This window comes from Trichosurus vulpecula, chromosome 2 (genome assembly GCF_011100635.1).
Source record: "Trichosurus vulpecula isolate mTriVul1 chromosome 2, mTriVul1.pri, whole genome shotgun sequence".
Taxonomy (NCBI): Eukaryota; Metazoa; Chordata; class Mammalia; order Diprotodontia; family Phalangeridae; genus Trichosurus; species Trichosurus vulpecula.
In genome coordinates, this window is record NC_050574.1 from 62688729 (window position 1) to 62709806 (window position 21078).

At 41.3% G+C, this 21078-nt stretch overlaps 1 protein-coding gene across 2 annotated transcripts in view; it reads right to left on the minus strand.

Annotated features, from left to right (window-relative positions):
* The window catches only part of EYA3 (EYA transcriptional coactivator and phosphatase 3), a 122861-nt gene extending 102597 nt beyond the window's left edge, over window positions 1–20264 (minus strand). The window contains exon 1 of one of the 2 annotated variants that reach the window (XM_036743928.1): window positions 20070–20264. The gene's annotated coding sequence lies outside the window, so the exon portion shown is untranslated. The remainder of the gene's footprint in view (window positions 1–20069) is intronic. The other variant, XM_036743927.1, reaches the window with a different exon arrangement.
* Window positions 20265–21078: the final 814 nt, after the last annotated feature.

Sequence of the window (21078 nt, forward strand, 5' to 3'; positions counted from 1 at the left end):
AGGTGAGAAAAATCCTCACCAACAGGTTACATTACAGTCATTTTGTTATTCCCACTCATTCATACAGACTCATTACTATTTGCTTTTTTTTTCTTTCCGGCAGATAGATGGGCTTCAGGAAAAAGAAACACAAGACAAATTATACTTCCATTACAGAAAGAGAATGTACCCAAAGTAGTAACTGAAATGTGACTCTGCTTGGATGAATTTCTGTAGTTACTAACAGAGACATGTCAAATTAGCACCTCTCAGGAGGCGCTCAAATCTACCAGTGTCTGGTCACATGTCATTTCACTATGCTCACCTGGCCTCTTCACTTCCTGGCACAAGTTAATTTGGAACTTCTATTGCATTGAGGAGAAGGAGCAAGATGGAATACTAACAAGAGATTAAAGACTTGGCTAAAGTGACAAGATGACTATTAGGGAAGTGGAATGCAACTTTCGATGTCACTCGTCAGGAATCTGGGGCAGGTACCTCAACTGCTATCAAGAGTTCCAAAGGAACTTTAGAAAGTATAGTATCTCCAGTTGGTAGTGCTTAATGTAATTCAAGAGACAGCATCTGTAATAGAAGACATCTTACTTCCAGGTCAATTAAATTCTTAATAAAAGTTAGAGATAAGTGCCAACTATCTGGTGCCTAAAAATAGCTTTTGAAACAGCATTTTATTTCCAAAAAATTAACATTAGTGAAGATAACAGCATTAACGAGGCCAAGTGTACATGTTTCATTCCCAGAAGGCCAGATAACTTCCAGGGGAGAAACTATTCAAAAGCAACCACAGACTACACCCCTAATCCGATGGTTCATAAAGAGTGGTCTCAAGCACCAAGACCCTTTCAGAGGGTTTTCAAGGTCAAAACTATTTTCATAATAAAACTAAAATGTTTGCATTTCTAATATAGTAAATATTGACCCATATAAATAAAAGCTCTTTGAGGAATCCTCAATAATTTTTAAGATTATAAAAAAAAGTTTGAGAACTGCTGCCTTATCTCAACCTAAATAGAGAGTATTTCAAGCTTTAGAGTGGAGGTGAGGGAATAGGAGATAATGGTGAGGAGTCAGTCAGAGGAGCTGGGGTTAGATTCTACCTCTGACACTACCTGTGTGATGTTGGACAAACTCCCTAGGCAGGTCTCAGTTTCCTTCTTTGTACAATGAGAAGGTTGGACTGGACAGCATGTTTCAGCTCTCAGTCTATGACCTGGTGCACATCTCTGATTCTTAGAATGGGGAAAGCCTTCATAGAAGAGCTGCTATCTGACCTGTGTTATAAAAATATATCAAAAGTATCTTTCAGGCATATCCTAGAAAACAGAGAAGGAACACATGGCACGGCTTCCTCCCAACCCAAATAACAAATATAGTGAAATCAGTGAGGACTGCAGGAAAATTGGGGGGGGGGGGGGAGAGGAAGACCTCCACAAACACTCTTCTAGAAAAAACCACAGCAGCGGCTCATCAGTACTTCCCTCTCTATACTCCCACCTCCCTGCTTGTGGTAACTATACTTTTAGGTACTGACTCCTGGAGAGAGTATCTTGGCAAGGGCAAGGGATGGGGGAAGGGGGGGGGAAATGACTACATCCCAAGTACCAACTAAACCACCCCTAGAGCAGGAGAGAAGGAAAAGGGGATCACTGTGCCAGCAGTTTAAAGCTGGAAGAATAAAATGCTGAGGAGGGAAGGAGGGAGGAAACCTGAAGTGCAGCCCTACTTACCAGCACTGTACAGCCAACAGACAATAGACCTTAGTATGGAAAGGAAGAAAAGAGGCAAGTACATTGGCATCTCTGAGCTCTCCCCTCAGCATTGTCCTGAGTGATAGCACCCCACCACCACAATCTCCTCAACCAAAATCAGTCCAGGGGCTAAAAAAAAAAAATACAGTCTCAAAAAAGTATGGAGCCCTGAAACACATAACTGGGAAAGGTGACAAACAGGCTCAACTCCAGTGACCTCTTGGAGTCTGCTGGCATCAGGATCCTGGTCACCCTTACCCCCTAAGGCTCACAGATATTGTCCAATCCTTAGTCTTCAAGAACAGGCAGTGAGGGCTGCCAATATTTTTGTAGCAAAGACACTCTTTATAATCCTGCTATGAAAGTCAAGTGTGAAATAAAGGATATAGTATTATACTATTGCACAATTTTGTGAGAAAAATTACACCATCGTCCCTTTCAACAATAAACATCTGAAGTAATAATTTGATGCAATAGTTCCCTGGACAACTGCAAGTCTTCAAGTTGCTCTCCTTGCCTCAAAATCTCTCTGCACTCCCACTATCCCCCAAATGTCAAAGTGATTTTCTTAAAGTGAAGATCTGATCATATCACCTCCAGTGGATCCCTTCTATCTCTAGGATAAAAGACAAATCCCTTGGTTTGGCATTAAAAGCTCTTTAAGATCTGGCCCCAGCTTAATTTTTCAACCTTCTTACATAATACTCCTACTATCCACACACTTTACTGGTCTTGTTCTTGTTCAACAAGTCCACAGCATTTGCTAAGCAGGCACAGCGGTAAGCATCGGGGATACAAGGTAAGACAAAAACAGGATCTGCCCTCAAGGTGCTCACAGTCCAATATGAGAGACAACATGTAAACAACTGTGTACAGACACCATATACAGGACAAACGAAATACAGGACAAATTCTCTCAAAGGAAGGTACCAGCATTAAGGAAGACACAGAAAAAAGTTTTTTGTAGAAGGCGAGATTTTAACTGAGACTTCAGGGAAGTCAGGAAGTGAAGATGAGGAAAAAGAACATCCCAGGAATAGGGTCAGCAAGTGAAAATGCCTGGAGTTGAGAGATAGTGTCCTGATCAAGAAATAGCAAGGAGGTCTGAGTCACTGGATGGCAGAACACGTGGAATCGAGGGACTAGAAAGGTAGGAAGGGATCGGACTATGAAGGGTTTTAAAGGCCAAAGAGAGAATTTTACATTTGATTCTGGAGGTAACAGGGAGCCATTAAAGTTTACAGAAGGAGGTGACTTGCACTTCAGGAAGATCATTTTGACAGCTATGGGGAACATGGACTGGAGTGGGGAGAAACTTGAGGCAGGAAGACCAACCAGCAGGCTCTTGCAATAGTTCAAGTGTGGGTTGCTAAGGAAAGAGTGGTTGCAGTGACAAAGAGAATAAGGGGGTATAAATTAGAGATGTTGTAAAGATTGATTCCACAGCACTTGGCAAGTGATTTGGGGGGGGGGGGGCGACAGGGATGGGGTGAGAATAAGGAGTCAAGGATGACACTAAGTGTGAGCCTGGGTGGTGATCCTGACATTAAGTTAGGAAGAAGGGACAGTTTGGGGGAAAAGACAATGAGTTCAGTTTTGGACATGCTGAGTATGTCTATGTGACATCCAGTTCAAGATGTCCAACAGACAGTTGGAGATTTGAGTCTGGGGGTTAGGGAGAGATTAGGGCTGGGTAAGTAGAAGTAGTAATCATCTGTTGAGAGATGATAATCAAATCCATGGGACCTAATGAGATCACCAAGCGAAATTATACATATGGCTCAAGACAGAGCCCTGGAGGACACTCCCTATTAGTAGGCATGACCTAGAGGAAGATTCAGCAAAGGAGACTGGGAAGGAGTGGTCAGACAGGTAGGAGGAGAACCGGGGCAGTCACAAAATCCTAGACAGAAGAGGATACCAAAGAGAAAAGTGTTACTGACAGTATCAAAGATTGCAGAGAGGTCAAGAAGGATGAGGACTGGAAAGGTCATTAGATTTGGCAGTAAAGAAAAAACTGGACACCTTGGAGAGAGTAGTTTCAGTTCAATAATGAGGTTAGAATCCAGAATGTAGTGCACTAAAAGGAGAGCGAACAGAAAGGAAGGAGAGGCATTGATTGTAGATGGCCTTCTCAAGGAGTTTAGCCACAGAAGGAGAAAAGAGAGGATGGTCACTACTACTAGGGAGGGACTGATCAAATGAGGGTGTTTTAGAGGGGAGATACGGGTATGTTTGTAGGCAGGAGGAAGCCAGTGAATTGGGACAATTTGACATAACAGAAGAGGGGATGGAATGCGATCATTTGTGCACAAAGAGTTTTGCCTCAGAAGGGAGAAGGGCCTTAGTATAAGATAGGAGTGAAGGAGATAGTGGAAAAAGGCATCTGAATGATGTGAGATGAGGAGGTAGGGAGTAGATGGCACTCTCAGGAAACTGTGAATGAATTCCCTTTTCTCAGCAATACAATGTCCAAGATAATTCCTAAGGACTTTAGATGAAAAATGTTATCCACCTTCAGACAAAGAACTGATGGAGTATAAATGCAGACTGAAGTATATTTTTTTTACTTTATTATTCTTGGGGTTTTGGGATGCGGGGGGGGGGTGTCTGGATTTGGGAGGTTATTTTTGTTTGGATTTTTTTGCAACATGGCTAATGTGGAAAAGTTTTACATGGCTACACATGCATAATCTACACCAAATTACTTGCCTTTTTAAGCAGGGGGTAGGGGAAGGGAGGGAGGGAATTTGGAACTCAAAAAAAAATTTTTTTAAATATTAAAAATTTTGTTTGCATATAATTGAGAAAAAAATTATAAGTTTTAAAAAGTTTTTTACATTAATGTTACAAAGTCACAAAGAACAAACATGGTTCAAAAGAAGAGATATGAGAAGATACCCTCCACCCCACCCCTCTGCAGAGGTGGGAAGTGCATGAGTATGGCACACTATATGTTTAGACTTATTTTCTCTCTAATCCTATTAGAATGTAAACTCATTGTAAGCAGAGATCTTTTCATTCTTTGTTCTTGTATTACCATTATCTAGCACAAGTTTCTGGCACATAGTGGAAGCATAGATATTTAATTGATTTATTTCTATCTAAACGACAATAATACAAAATAATTCTAATTATGAAAAAAGGAACAAAGTGCTATTCAAGAAAGGAAATACTATTCCCAACGTAGGCAGGCTTCATGAAGGAAGATTTTGAAGAACTTAGTATTTCAGTAAGTGAAGATGGAAAGTGCCAGTTTGGGGAAGAACAGCGGACACGCAGCAGAGGTGTCCTGGTAAACGTTTAACAACCAGCTTTCTATGTATCCGCAACACACTTTTAGGTTTAACCACTTTATTAACATTTTCTCCCTCACTTTCTTAAGTCAAGACAAGCAACCAAACAATAAATCAAGCACTGATTTGTAGCATTTACCAACTTCTGAGGTGTAAATGATGACACTGAACGCATGACAGGGAGCGCTCATGACCCTACACGGGCCAGCTCCAGCACACCTGTGGAACAGAGGCAGCAAAGCGCTGGATTACTATCAAGGGAAGAGCAACAACGGTACATGAGAAGGCCATGAAGGCAAGATGGCACCAGACTGTAGAAGGTCTTGAATGCCATGCTGTTTTCTGTTTTGTTTTTATTTGAACACAAATGTCACATTTACTCGTCCATGCCTTAACTTTTTGTTTGGTCAGTTTTTTCCCCTCCTCTTCAGGTTTAGGAACAATTTGTTCCTTTTCAGTTAAGTATCATCTCAATATGGCAAGGGGAACGCATGTATGGGTTGATTCAACCAAGAGCCCTCTAAGTACGCCTTCGAATTTTGGGAGCCTTGCATTGTCTTGCTAACCTGGCTAATGACATGAGAATCCATATCCAAACCCCCAAGTTCCATATTACTCTGCATTTTTAAACACATGCAACAAGATCTCAGCACTCTTTCTGGAACAATGACCCTCTGTCCAACCCCACTGCTTAGCCTCGGCACACCTGCCAATTCCGTTATATCAAAGAAAAGGAACACATTTGTGTTGGTAACCAAAAATGGGCTCCTTGGCACTTAGTTCAACAAGTGCCCTTGAATAGTTTGGCTTTTGTTCCCTTTGAGGAATTCATTGAGCCTTACTATGTGCTCAGCCCCAGGCCCAAACCCCTATTAGGTGTAAAATCTTAGTGGGTATGGATTGGTATTAGGGAAGAAGGAGGGAAAGGAGGAAGGGAGACAATTTGGAATGAAAATTTTTTAAAATGAATGCTAAAAATTGTGGTTAACATATGACTGGGGAAAAAATTAAACACAATTTTTTTACAGACTATTTAGCAATCCCGATAAGAAATAAGGACATGGACTAGGATAGCAGAAATGAAAATATAGGGATCAGAGGCAAGAGACTGTGGAGGTAGAAGTGACAGAACTTGCTAATAATAATAAGCACTCACACTTATATAGCTCTTCAAAGTTTGTGCAAAATGTTATTACACCGCCTTATTTGAGATGCTATTATCATCTTTATTTTAGAGATGAGGAAATGAAAGCTCAAAGGATGATAATAGCAAAGATATGCAGCTGGTAAATAACAGAGGCATAATAATGCTAATGGCTAATATAGTGCCCCGGGGGGCGGGGTGCTATTACTACCCTCATTTTTTCAGATGAGAGGACTGAAACTGAGAAAGGTGAAGTGATTTGCCATGGGCCGCACAGCTAGGAAGAGTCTTAGGTCAGGAGTAAAATCCAGGTTTTCCTGACCTCAGGTCCAGGACTAGACGTTGGAAGAGGAGGAGGAAGAAGTAAAAATAACAGACATTAAACCTCGGTGACTAAGAGAACAATGGTATAGTCATTAACATAAATGGGAGGGGGAGAGCAAATGTGAAGGGGAAAGGTCAGTCTTCTTATATCTTACTCTCCTACTTTCCCCCACATATTTTGCAACCTAGTGACCCTATTCTCCGGGCTGTTCCTCACACAAAACACTCCATCTGTAGATGCTAGAATTTTCCCTGGCTGTCCCCCCATGCCTGGAATGATCTCCCTACTCATCTGTCTCCTGGCTTACCTTCAAGTTCCAGGTAAAATCCCATCTCCTACAAGCAGCCTTTCCTCATCTTCTTAATGCTAGTATCTCCCCTCTACAGATATCTCCAATTGATTCTGTATATATTTTTGTTTATCCACCTCTGTCTGCATATTGTTTCCCCAATTAGACTGTGAGCTCCTAGAGAGCAGGGCCTGTTTGGATCCTTGCTGCTTAGCACAGTGCCTGGCTCCTAGGAGGTCCTTAATAACAGCTAGGTAGGAGTAAGTAAATCCTGTTGCCCTGCCTGTCCAATCATACTGACTGCCCACCAGTCATCCCTTACCCAGGACATGTGACCAGCTCATGCTTACAGACATTTCCCTGATAACAGCTTTTATTCCCAATCTTTCTTTGTCTCCTCAGCACTTAGCACAGTACCTGGTGAATAGCAGGCACTTAATAAATGCTTACTGACAAATTCAAGACCTTAATATCGAAGTACCATTTTCAGCCACTGAACCCAGACTCCTAAATCAACATATACAGGTTCCAGATAAATGCTGTAGCAAAAATAAAAGGCCAGACATTATGAACAATGAGAGGTTAACGAAAACCATTCTTGATTCTCTAAAGAAATTTTTAGCCTTTAGAACATATGCAGAAAGCACTAGATTGGATTCTACATATATCATTTGAAGCTAAGTTCAAGCACAGAAGTCTTCAGATGTCATATAGTTAATTCTTTTTGTTGTTCAGTTGTTTTCAGTCATGTTCGAACTCTTTGTGACCCCATTTGGGGTTTTCTTGGCAAGGATACTAGAGTGTTTTGCCATTTCCTCCTCCAGCTCATTTTACAGGTGAGGAAACTGAGGCAAACAGGGTTAAGTGACTTGCCCATAGTCATGTGGCTACTAAGTGTCTGAGGCCAGACTTGAACTCAGAAAGATTAGTTTTCCTGACCCTATTCCACTATACCACCTAGCTGCCCCTAATTATCCTAGTCCCATCTATCTGGTAATTGGTGCTCAAGCCTATGATCATGGTAAGACCCTGTCTGGCATGCTCAGAACCACCCTACTTTGTCTTCTAATAAATTTGAGAATTAAAAGTTAAGGCTCTAGTCTAGCCCTTAAAGCTGCATAAATACCCATTGCCCAAGAAATATAAGGGCTTAATTTCCCCTCAGTTTCACTCAACCTCATACAAGCAGTAAAAACTATTCTAAGTTCATCTCCCTTTTCTACAGTCAGAAGCTACTAAAAAAGCTCCTTTGTAGCCTTTTGGCTTTTAGTCAACAATGGGAGAACCACAAAAGTTCTCCATCTACCAAGCCTTGACTTATTTATAATGGCCTAGGATTCTAATAAGACACGCTCGACTTATAGCCAGAGAAATTTTTAGCTTCATTATCACACTTAACTTCTCTGGGTTTCAGGTTTCCCTCTATGAAATGATTAAATTGGATCACCTCTAAATTCTATAACTTGATTCCAGACTTGAACTTATGTCTTTGCTGATGGTAATTCTAGGCACATGTTATAGAAGAGAGATGGTAGCAGCAGCAGAAATCACAGGGCAGTGTCTGGTACAGGGAAAAGAAACTTCCATTCTGCTTAGCCACTAACTAGCTGCGCCCTTTTTCTATTGTCCTGAGCTATAAAACTGGATGACTAGGTTGGATTATCTCTCCATTTCCCTTCAGCTCTCAGTCTAAGATTCATTCTGTGTGTTCCTGCCTAAAGCCACATTATTTAGACTAGTAAACTTTTAGGTGTTTTTAAATTTTTCCTAAGAAAAAGTTACCTAAGAAAACTAATGCAATGACTGGCCTCTGCTTACTTCAGTTCCCAAATAAGAACGTTTGCACTTAAAACAATCAAAACACAAGAGAAGACTGGAGGAAAGTTTCCCCAATTCCGAAAAACCAAGCAGAAGAAAAATATCTAACTATAAATAAGAAAAGAAAAAAAGAAAACAACCTGGGCAGGACTTACTAAATGAACAAATTTATAATCCACTAGCCAATAAAATTAAAACAAAACACATCAGCTAACTAAAGGGAAGTAGCCATTCACTTCTATGACTAAAACAAGGTCTCACTTCAGAAAATGTTTATTTGATGATTTCAAAAATCAGACAATAAGTATGCAGAATGAGAAATAGTAAATCATGAGAGGCAATAATGAACAGAACAAACCCAAACTTAAGCAACAAAGACTAGAAAAGTTTTAAACTTTATGTAGTCCCTATATGGAACATGCTCCTTTCAGGAGTTCTAACTCTTACACCTCAACCCAAAGGCGATCAAACAATTCCTTCTAATTCCAATTTCTCTCATTTTATGGCCAAGTAGTTCCTCTTCCTCACATTTCCATTCTTCTTTTGATACCATCCAAACATAATAGCTTCCCACCAAGCCCTCCGTTTAATTAGACCCACTCCTAAGACCTGCGGCAATGACAAAGTGTAGATAGGCTAGGTGTATCATCTCTATGGCCAGAAGAAGATGGGAGGAGGCAAATTTTTAGCCTCTCTATTTTCCATTGGTATTATTATAAATATCTTGTTTTATGGAGTCGAGATATTTAAATTTTAAATAAATATTAATTCAGTAGTACTTCCAAGTTTTTGGATTTACTATATACTGCTGAATTAGAAGACAGGATAAATTTTGGGTTAAAATAGGAAGGTATCACTTAGAACACTGAATTACACTGCTTGCTAATAAGGGGAAAACGAGAGCCCTACAAGTAAATCTATAAGAAAAATGAATACTTCCAAACTCTAGGATTTTATGTATCTGCTAAACATCATCACTATGCTAAAAGCATCTTTCTTGTTTTAAGGAATTTAGGAATTATTTCATCTGATTTTTTTTAACAACTAGAACACAAACAATAAAATTATTTTCCACTTGGAAACTCATCATTTCAAATTTATTCCCACTCATGGTGAAGTTTAGAGCAACAAATTACCAATATTCTTGGCTCTTGCAATTGCTTCATTACTAAACTTTTAACATTTGAATAGCTTGCTCTAATGTACAGACAGTCTGATCTTTCTTCAGTTTCATGTAGAAGACAGGTGAAAAAAACAAAAAACAAACCCCAACCATTTGAAATGGCTACATATTTTAAAAGATATAAGCTACAGTATCCAAGCAGAGATCATTTTAAATTTCAGCAAGTCTATGGCAATGTGTGAGTTTCTTTCATATACAAAACATACCTTTTTTCCCGAGAAAAAATTATTTAGGAAAAACAAAATGCAGTATTTAGTTAATACTTTTGACTAAAGCTATATTGGCTAACATAAAAAGAACAAAAAACAAACATCTGCCCTATAAGGAAAAAGTCTCTTTTTACCAAAAACAAAAGAACCTTCTGGTAGAGTTTTAAAAATTAAGTTTCATAAATCTATTGGCTTCAAAGAGCCTGAAGTCAGTTCTCATCACTATGTAAATTTTCAAGCCTTGAAATTTTTTAATTTCCTATGCCCAGCTCAATTATCGAATGCTCACTACCCTTTCTCAGCAAAAATGCAGTTTCTTTCATTTAAAAAAAAAAAGGAACTTGTACAAAAAGGCAGTGATATTCCAACCAAAAACTGTTTGTACTTACTGGTTTTAAAGGTTTTTCCTCTTTTTTGTAAGATAAAAATAAGAATGTTGATGTAAATCTGGCTACTACTCCACTGGTTATAAAGAAGTGGCTAGAGCTCAAGTTGGTATAAGTTTGCTAACTTCTACTAGACGAAAAGGGAGTCTTATCTGATATAATATAAAGAAGAAAATTTCTGTTTTAAATTTGAAATCCATGTGGAGAGCATTAAATTTAGGGCATTTCCATTAACCCATTATAATGTACACTGCTGATCAAAGAAAGAAGAAATCAAATAACTTTTAAGGTTAAGACATTTCATTATTAATACTGTATGCATTTTATAATACAGCCATTTCTGCAAGGAATTCAAAGCATTTAACATTAACATTGTCAAGATATGCTTCTAAAAGAGCTGCAAAGGAATTTTTGGGTTTTTTTCAACATTTTACTTACTGAAAAACACACATGAGAAACACAGAGAAATACAGGATTTGTTAATTATCCCAAGTCAGGTTCCGGTAAAAAGCATGATGGGAAAAAAAATAAATGTTTGGTTTACGTTCCTGATCGAAAAAGCTGTATATCCTTAGGATTATGGCAAGAACAGGGGAAAGACTCAGTATTTGGGTTCCTAAATCAAAGAACCTTACATAGTCTCACCGATAAAAGAAAAAACTGTTACATTAGCAATCTCTTGCTGAGTGATGTCAATTTTTACATAGAAGTGCTAAAAAAAAAAAATTCATCTTCTCTTACCTATTCTAATGAGATCAAATTGAAAGTACAGATCCAAATGTTAGCCTCATCTACAACATGTCAGATCATTCACTCTGTTCACAAGAACAGTTCAAAAATTTGGCCCCAAGACATTTGTTGAATAGACTGTTATCATAGTAATGAATAAAAGCACTTATTAAGCACTTGCTATGTGCCAATCACTGCGGATACAAAAAGAAAAAGGAGAGTCCCTGCCCCCAAGTAGCTCACACTTTATTGGGTGGAAATTACTCATAAAAGGAAATTGCAATTTACATTTGTTTAGGCAATCACATATACAAATCTAAATAGCACAGCCATTAATCAAGTAAATTAGCTAAAATATAATCAACAAGATCTTCAAAACTCTAAAAACTTTGTATGGGATATAATACAGTATTAATTAAACTACCTTTTAGTTTTGTGATTAAAGATATCATTGCATAATTCAAATACAGAAAATTATTAAGATTAGAATTCTTTAATATTAAAATAAAATGCATAATTGTTTCAAAAACCCAGTTTCAAATTCTACAAAAATAACCAATCTAAGTCATTGCTGCCTCTAGCAATTAGCTGTGTCAGCACCTAGTTGATGGATTCAGGCAAGTAAACATTAAGAAAGAAACGGACTTCTGTTCTGGTATAAGGTACTTTCATATCATCAAAGATACTGCTGTCTCCTAAACCAGCCTTTTCCCTTTCAAACCAGCATGACAGTTTATTGTTTGCAGCCTACAATCCACACATGTAAGGAGACCGGTATTCTTATTTTAAGTGAATAACCAATTGGACTTACCACTAGTTTCCCAACATATTACTAATATGCTATCCCTGAGCATGCAGCTTTCATACAGAGCAGATGTTTATGAAAGATTATTTCAAAGATTTTCAAAATACGATTTTGTCTTCAATTAACTTTTTGCTAATACTCTGACTTTGCAAGTCTACTTTATGCTGGGAAAGCTAACATTTGGGGGCTTCTCTGACCTATAAGCATTTCAGAATGACAATCTCCAAAAACTGGAAGAGAACAGAGAGGCCATCTACGCCAGACCTGAATAAGCGTCTCCTCTATGATAGAAGTCACTGGTGTTCGTTCAGTCATGCAGTCTTTGCACAAAGGTGTCCAGCGAAAGGGAACCAGTGCCTACCTCCCAAGTCAGCCCATCCCACTGAGTAGCTACAAAGGAAAATTTGCCATTTTGCAAATTTCCATTTCACCAGGTCCAAAACCCAGGCCAAGTGTACTCTCTCTTCCAGATGATAGGCCTTCAAATGTTGAGGCAGGAATCAGACAAAACATTCAGGACCACTACTCTACTGATAAATCAGCATGCCACCCTCAGATAATAAACAGATGTGTAATGGTCTCAGTGCTCTTTCTAACTGTCTCCTCATTTTATAGAGGAAGAAAATGAGGGCCCAAGAGAAGAAGTAATATAACCAAGGTCCCAGGGGAGGCAACATGGCCGAGTGCAAAGCTCTAGGCTGGAGACTGGGAAATCAGGGTCCTCCTCTGAGGTCTGGTAATTCACTTCCCTTTTCTGAACTTCAGTTCCCTCATTTGGAAAGTCAGAAGGTTGGATATCCTTTAATACCCCTTCTGGCTGTAACATCCCATGATTCTAATCACACAATTATAAACGCATTACAACATAGCTGTGTTGAATAAACTGGAGGTGGATGGGAGGATTCTAGGGGATGTGATATACAGCAGTGAAAATTAAAAAAAGCAAACTTTTCATTAGGGCACAAATGAAGACACCAAGAAAGAAGCATGCTGTTTCAGTTTTTAAAACTCCACCTTTCATTAAAATGTCCCAGGCAGAGGATGTCAAGGACAAAAATTTAGGAACAGTCTAATCCAATACCAATTACTTTATTTATTTGCAGGTTTTAAACCATAAAAGGCTACTCATCTGGAGCATAAGTCAAAATGTGAAAGATGCATTTTACGGTAATTCTTGAGGTTCAACAAAGTGGGCTAGCGAATAGGTTTGGGGCTTTTATGGTTTATAATCTAAATAATGTGGTTAATAACTATAATATGGCTGGTTTCTTTCCTGCTTAACCATCACTACTGGCCCTATTTTTCTTTGGAAATTCAGGTACAGGTTCCCTGTTGGTGGCTGTTAACCATTCAGTCGTATCTAACTTTTCGTGACACCATTTGGGGTTTTCTTGGCAAAGATAATGGAATGGTTTGCCATTTCCTCCTCTAGCTCATTTTACAGATGAGAAAACTGAGATAAATAGCATTAAGTGACTTTCCCAGAGTCACACAGCTAGGAGGTGTCTGAGGCCAAATTTGAACTCAGGAAGATGAGTCTTTCTGACTCCTAGCCTGGACTTCACCACCTAGCTGTCCTAGGTCCCCTCATAGTCTTTTACTCATCAGAGGGAGGATCAAGTGCTCCCTCCAAACAGCAGGCGCAGTTAACCTGTGAAACAACAACACAGACTAGCACTCTTCATTTTACTGAAGAGTCCTTGTACAGAGTCATTATCATAGAATGAATATATACTGGTTATCTATCTATCCATCTATCTATCTATTAATACATGGTATGATGTCTGGCTCATATTGGGCTCTTAATAAATGCCTATTGATTGATATTTAACATAGATGTGGAGGAGAGACCTAAACTTTAATTTCAACTCCTGCTCAACATACTAGGCACCCTGCACTTGGTTTGTTCAAGGAGAATACTTTGAGCACGACTAAAAGAAATCAGTGATTTGGGTACTGCAGACAGTCCAGTTGTGAACTCCAATCCAAAGGGGGATGGGGGAGAATATCCACATCCATGACAGTAAAGATCCACAGAAGTTCTAATCCCAACTGTCTTGAATTCATGTGGGCATAGTTTACCAAGATATGATGCTTTACTTGAAAGCTGTACTGAAGCCAAAACCTCTTCCTGGGTGCACACCTGCAGCACTTCATTAATACCTGCTGTGTGGCACTGGGTAAATCAGGTAGTCTCCTCCTTTTACTTAGTTACTAAATCAGAGGTTGATCAGATCAGCTCTAGAGTTCCTGCCTGCTCTTTTTCAGTCTATCCTAAATGGAGGCTTCAATACGCCCAAGGAGTCAAATTAGGAGAGGGCTCTCCATCAACCCAGACAGGACTCCTTTTATCCTCCACCTGACCTACCTAGAGAAACCCTAGAGCCTGCAAGCGTTCTTAACCTTTTGTGCAACAATACTCCCTTAGCAGGCCAGAAAGGCTTTGGACTCTTCAGTGTTTTAAAATGCATAAAATAAAATACATGGGTTTACAAAGGAAACCAATTATACTGAAATGCAGTTATCAAAATGTTTTTAAAAATAAGTTCATCCAAGTTAAGAACGGATGTCCCAGAGCTAGCAATAGACTTTAAGTCATGAAATTCCACATTCAGCTGTGGGGCTATTTTTAAACCCCTGGGCAAATGAACTAAAGGCAGGTCAAATGGAAGCCCTCCTACCTGTCTGACCTGACTGCATCAGTCACCTGGAGAAAGAAATGGCAAAGCACTCCAGTATTTTTGCCAAGAAAACCTCCAAATAGGGTCATGAAGAGTAAGACATGGCTAAAAACATCTTAACAACAACATCAACACATGATTCCTAGATGAACTGCTTTTTGGACATCTCAAATGGAATGGCCCAGTCATCTCAAACTCCAAAATGTCCCCCCAAAAATGTCCAAAACAGAACTCTTTTATCTTTCTCTCAAACCCTCACCTCATCTCAACTTTCCTCTTATTTGGAAACGGACCACTATTTTCCCAGGCACACAACCTCAACTCCTCACTCACAGCCACCCCACATAATAAATCTGCTGTCAGTCTTGTTATTTCTTCCTTCACAACACGTTTAATCCACTTTCCTTTCTCCCCACTCAGACACCACCCTAGCACAGGCTCTGATCACCTCTTGCCTAGACTATTACAAAAGCCATCTGGTTGGTCTCCCTGCCTTAAGTCTCTCTCCTCCTCAAACCACCTTCCACTCAGCTGCCAAAGTGATTTTCCTGAAGTGCAGTGCAGCTCCAACCCTGTCTCCTATAACCTCTAAGATCAAATATAAATTCCTCTGTCTGGCACTTAAAGCCCTTCACCATCTGGCCTCTGCCTACCTTACCAGTCTTACACCTTACCCCTCTCCACACTCTCTATGATCCAGCTACACTGGCCTCCTTGCCATTCCTCACCTCCACCTCCAAAATTCTCTGACTTCCTTCATCACCCTTTCCAATCCCACTACCTACTAGTACCCTTCTTCTGAGATAATCTTACATTTACAATGTATATGCCTTACATGGACATAATTATTTACATCAGAAAGTGAATTCTGAGAATAGGGCTGACTTTGCATAGTGCCTAGAACACAGTAAGTGCTTAATAAATGCTTGCTGACTGACAACTCACTGATGGAAAGGGGGAGACCACCTAGAGGATATTGGTTACCATCCTCCAAGGCTGACCTGGCTTATCTCCAACAGTCCTTGCTAAAAATAGCTGGGGAGGCTTGACTCGGGGTTGTAATGAGCTGAGGTCCAAGACATGTCACAATTATGGTACAATCCTCTTTATAAGTACTATATAAGTAAGACTTATAACACCTAACTATACCGCTTAGCTTAGGACAGCACACTGTAAGCACTTAATAAATGCTCGTTGCCTTGCCTACTACTTCACAATAAAAAGAGAAAGAAGAAAAGTGCTGCTTAAAGAAATTGCTCACAGAAATGAAATGTCATTTAATTTGTGCTCTTGAATTTGACAGGTGAGTTTTTGGTTATGGCAACCAATTACATGCAATGATTTATACATCGTATGTTAGAGCCAAGATTCAAACCCAGGTCTCTGGACTCCAAGTCCACTGGCTCTGCCCACTACACAGTACTGCCATAACTCAAACCATAATCAGATTCCTAACTAGTCTTCATCCTTCAAACCTTTCCAAACTCCAAATGATCTCCACATGGTTTCCAAAGTGATATTCCTAAAGCACATATCTGACCATGTCACTCCCCTGTGCACAAAATTATACTGCTTTTAGGATAAACTACAAACTTCTTTGTTTAGCATCTAAAGCCTTTTACAAACTAGCTCCAGTCTATCCTCCTAAACTCACTATACATCGCTCCCCTTCACATACTCTCTGATCCTGCCAAACTGACTCACTACCTGTTCTCTCAATAAGACAGTCCATCTCCTGCCTCTGGGCCTTTATCTAGGCTGTTCCCCTTGCTTGGAATGCTCTCCCTCCACCTCTTAGAATCTCTCACTTCCACTAAAATTTAGCTCAACTGACCTGGCACCGAATTCTTTCCTAGTCCCCCAGGAGCTAATGCCTTCCCCGCCACCCCACCACCAAATAACCTTGTATTTACTTTGTATCTTATATCTTATATTTGCTTAGTTGAGTACTGGACAGGTTTCTCTGCCAGAATGCAAGGTCTAGAGAACAGAAATGCTTGTTTCTGTCTTCCTAAGCCCAATACCTAGCAAATAATCCTGGTACTTTTGTTTTTGGATCAGATCTATGGTTTCTTATAAGGAATTCATAGTAAAAAAAATTCTCTGTACTAATTCATGACATGCAACCAAGTCTCAGCTTCCAAGGCTGGCTCTCTATCCACTACGATACACTACCTCCTAGATGGTACACAGCAGGTGCACAATTAGTGTTTGTTGATTGAAGAAAATGGAGGAAATGAAAATTCCTCAAATTTATGCCACAAGAACAAAATGTGCACTTCATAGTATATTTAGGAACTACAGGATTTTAGAGATACGTGGGACTTCAGTGATGATCTGTTCCAATTCCCTCATCTTACAGGTAAGAAAACTAAAAATTTTCCCAAATGATCAAAAAGGAATTTAGGAAGAAAACCTTCTAGTTTTTCTATCATTGTTCAAAGTGTCAGAGTATCAGAGATGAAAATTACTAAAAACAGGGAAAAGTGAATAGAGATGAAGAACATTAGGAATCTATTATACAGAAAAGAAGGAAAGAGTTGTAGTGGGAGGAAAAAACCCACAGGATTGGAAGTTAGAAAATCAGAGTTTCTAGTTCTGGTTCTGCTAGCTAGGTGACATTGAGCAAGCCACTAAAATACTCTAAGCCTCAATTTCCTCATTGGTAAAAGGAGAGACTTGGGACTAAATGATCTCTAAAATCTCTTCTCCCTCTAACATTCTATGTTGTCAAATTTTGAGACTGGAAATTACGTGAGGGATGAAACAGAAGTTACATGAATTTTTAAATACCAAGAAAACAACAAAAAAAAAAATGTTGAGTGACCAAAAGAGGGATGTAAACTTGGATACTAAATTTGAATGGGTATTATGAACATGCATAGACAATAGATTAGGTCTTTGGAAGAAAATGTATTGGGGGTGGGAGCGGGAAGAGAAACTACATAATGTCAGCACTATCATACTGAATTATGGAGCAAAATTTCTTCCACGATTTTAAGCCTCATCTCCCACAAAACTTACGCATCACAAAGCAAAAATGCTCACTCCTGGATACTCTAAAGTGACTCATACTAAAGCCTGTGGGAAAGATAGGGCTGGCTGTAACAGCTGGCTTATTGTCTCACCAGTATACAGCCATCCTCTACCCTGACAGATAACTCACACTTAAGTTGTCCACCCCTTCGAACTCCAGGGGCTCCCTGTCACCACTAAGATCAAACAGAAAATCCTCTGGCAACTAAAGCCCTTCCTCCCTTTCTAGGTTTCCTAGACTTTCCTCTTTTCCCCATACTCTACAATCCAGAGACACCAGTCTTCTTGCTGATCTGCCCACCTGACTTGCCACCATCTCCCATCTCAGAGCTTTTTCTGGCTGCCCCAATGACTGGAATGCTTTCCCTACTCATTCCCCAACTTCTGAAGGTTTCCTTCAAGAATCAGCTCCAATCTCCCCTTCTGCAGGAGGCCTTTCCTGGCCCTCCGAGATGCCCTTCCATTTACACTGTCTACACTTCTGTGGTTGTGTTGTCTCCCCCATTAAGGCCTAGGCAATGAAGTTTTTGCCTTTTTTTGTATCCTCGGCATTTAGAACAGTGCTGGCACATTGTAACTGCTCAACAAACGCCTGTGGAGTGACTGAATTTAAGGCACAAATTCAGAAATTTAAATGACTTGTCCATAGCTCTACATTAATGAATGTCAAAGGCAGGATTTGAACTCAGGTGACTCCAAGTCTATTGCTCTTTCCAGGATGCCACATTTCCTCTGAGATAGCATATAACGCTATCGCAGAATAATAATGAAGAATAATGATTTACCATCAATGAACAACAAAAGCATGTGCACAACTGCAGCTACAAAGACTCTGCTGTATGGGGGAAGGGGTGAGGGGGGAGGGGACCAGAGACCAGATCAAATCTAAGCTCAGAGCTCCAGGCCAAGAGCTCACAGGACAACCATGGGAAATTTTTTTTTATTGTTCCTCCAAATTCCAGCACGCTTCCACTACATGACTTTAAATCAACACCCAGAAGCCCCGCAGTTCATGAATTAAAGTTTCTATGAATTATAATACTCATCATAACCAACTCTAAGTTCCAGCCAAATTGAACTACTCTGCCTTCCCCAAACTCTTGTGACCCAATCAGATACAACTGGAGAGTCAGCACTCACTCATCCCTACCTGAGTCCCTGTTTTCCTTCAAGGCTTAATTCATGGATAACCATCTCCAACAAAATTTCCTCAGGGACTCCAGCGTTAATGCTCCTTAATTCAATTGTCCCTGGATTCTGCCACCACCTCCTCCCAAGCAAAGTGAAGCTCTTTGGGGTCAGAGACCTTTTCTTCTTTTTTGTTTGGGGGGGGGGTGGTGTCTATTAATCAATCAACAAACATTTTCTCTTAACACTCAAACTAAAATTCTACTCCTGAAGGAGGTCCTTCCTAGTCCTGCCTCTCTATCCCTCCCCACACACTTCTTCTTCTATTACGTATCATTTGTACTGAATATATTCTTCACGTGCATGGTTATTTGTGTTTTCTAATCTACTGGAACGTATGCTTCTTCAAGGCGAGGACTATGTTTTTTCCTTCTTTTCCCCAGCACTTGCACAGCGCCCTCCTAAGTGCTTAATATCGGCTGGACTTGGGAGTCAGTAAAGCCCGAGTTCAAATCCAGCCTAAATTGCTTCCTGCGGGACCCTGGACAAGTCACTTAAGCTCCTTCAGCCTCAACTTCCTCCTCTGAAGAATGAGGATGATGAGAGCACCTACCTCCCAGGACTGTTGCGAGTGGAAAACGGAATCGTACTCGTCAAGCACTTTCCAAACCTGAAAGTGCTAAATGAATGCTAGCTACTACTACTGTTGTTGTGAGTAACAAAGACAATAAATGCGCGTCAACTTGACTCATGAGACACCTCCGTAGCACCAGACGCAGGGAATACAAATACGAAAGTCACGTCCTATCGATCCCCAGAACCTACACCATCGGCCGAATTCAAAAGAACAGCCCTTACCCCCATGACACACCTATTAGGCTGGGGGCTTTCACTAGTATCCCGACCCCCACCAGTGAAGAGTGGCCTGGCAGTCTGAGATCCAGGGAGGTTACGAAACTAAAGAAACCTGAGAAACACACTGTAACCCCTTCCTTTTGCAGGTGAGGAAACCGAGGCCCAGAGTGGGGCGGGGCCTTGCCCAAGGTCACCCAGCTCCTAAGCAACCTAGGCAGAACTCGAACCCAGCTCCAGAGACTCCCTACTCGAGGCTCCGGTGCCGACACCCCAGGACTTCCACGCGAACCTGACCAGCCTGGGGCCCGGCCGAGCAGGGGCAGCCTAAAGCCCGGCAGGCACCGGAGCCGGGGGCGCTGAGGCAGCCGAGAGCCCCGAGCCCCGAGTGTCCAGCCCACTCCCGGGCCGCCGGGGCTGGGGCAGAAGAGGGGACTCACCGGGCAGCGGCTGAGGCGGCCCCCGGCGGGACAGGGGCATGAGGACACGTCTGGCCCCGGGGCAGCCCGAGCGGGAGGACAAGGCGTGGGCGGCGGAGGAAGAGGAGGAGACTGTTGTGCCAGCAGCAGCGGCGACGGCGACGGCGGCGGCAGCGGCGGCGGGGACGGCGGCAACGCGACCCGGATGCGCATCCCGTGGTACCGGAAGTGAAGTACGGTGTGCCCACCCCTTCTTCCCCGGGCTGCCCTCTCACTCCGCATGCGCCTGGCCTTGAGGACTCGAGCGGCTCGCGCCGGCGCCCCCCCGCCCCCTTCCAGTTTGGCGCCTCTCGCGCCCCCCACCCCCCACCTCCACCTGTGCTGCCCCTCTCCGGCGTGAAACAAAGCGCCCTCCCCTCTGTTGTGCAGCCCCACGCACTCGCGTGTACTCGGGAGAACGGGCTGCTCCGCTTGTCTTGTTTTTGAAAAGATGTGCTCGCAAAGCCGACTTGTCCGGAGGAAAGAGCAATGAGTCCGAGGGCCTGGGTTCGGATTCGCCCTGCTCCCTGCAGAGTGCAACCTCGCGCCTTTGCCTCCCCGAGTCTCGCTTTCTTCCTCTCCAAACCAAGGGGCCTGACTCCTTCCACTTGATAAATGACCGAAGAGATATGAACGGGCAGAATGCAAAGGCAGACAGCTAAGCCATCTACAACTATATGGAAAAAATGCCCCAAGTCACTCAGAGCTAGAGAAATGCAAATTAAAGCAACTCAGGTTCCACCTCACACCTGCCAGATGGGCAAAACTGACCCAAAAAGAAAGATGACCGAGGTTGGAGGGGCTGTGGGGAAACAGGCACACGGATGCCTTGTTGACGGAGCTGCAAATTGGTCCGGCCGTTCTGGAAAGCAATTTATAACCACGACAATAATAATTATTATTATAACAGCCAACATGTACAGAACACTTTGAGCTTTGCAATGTGTTTTACAAACATTATTTCATTTGATCCTCACAACAATCCTGGGAG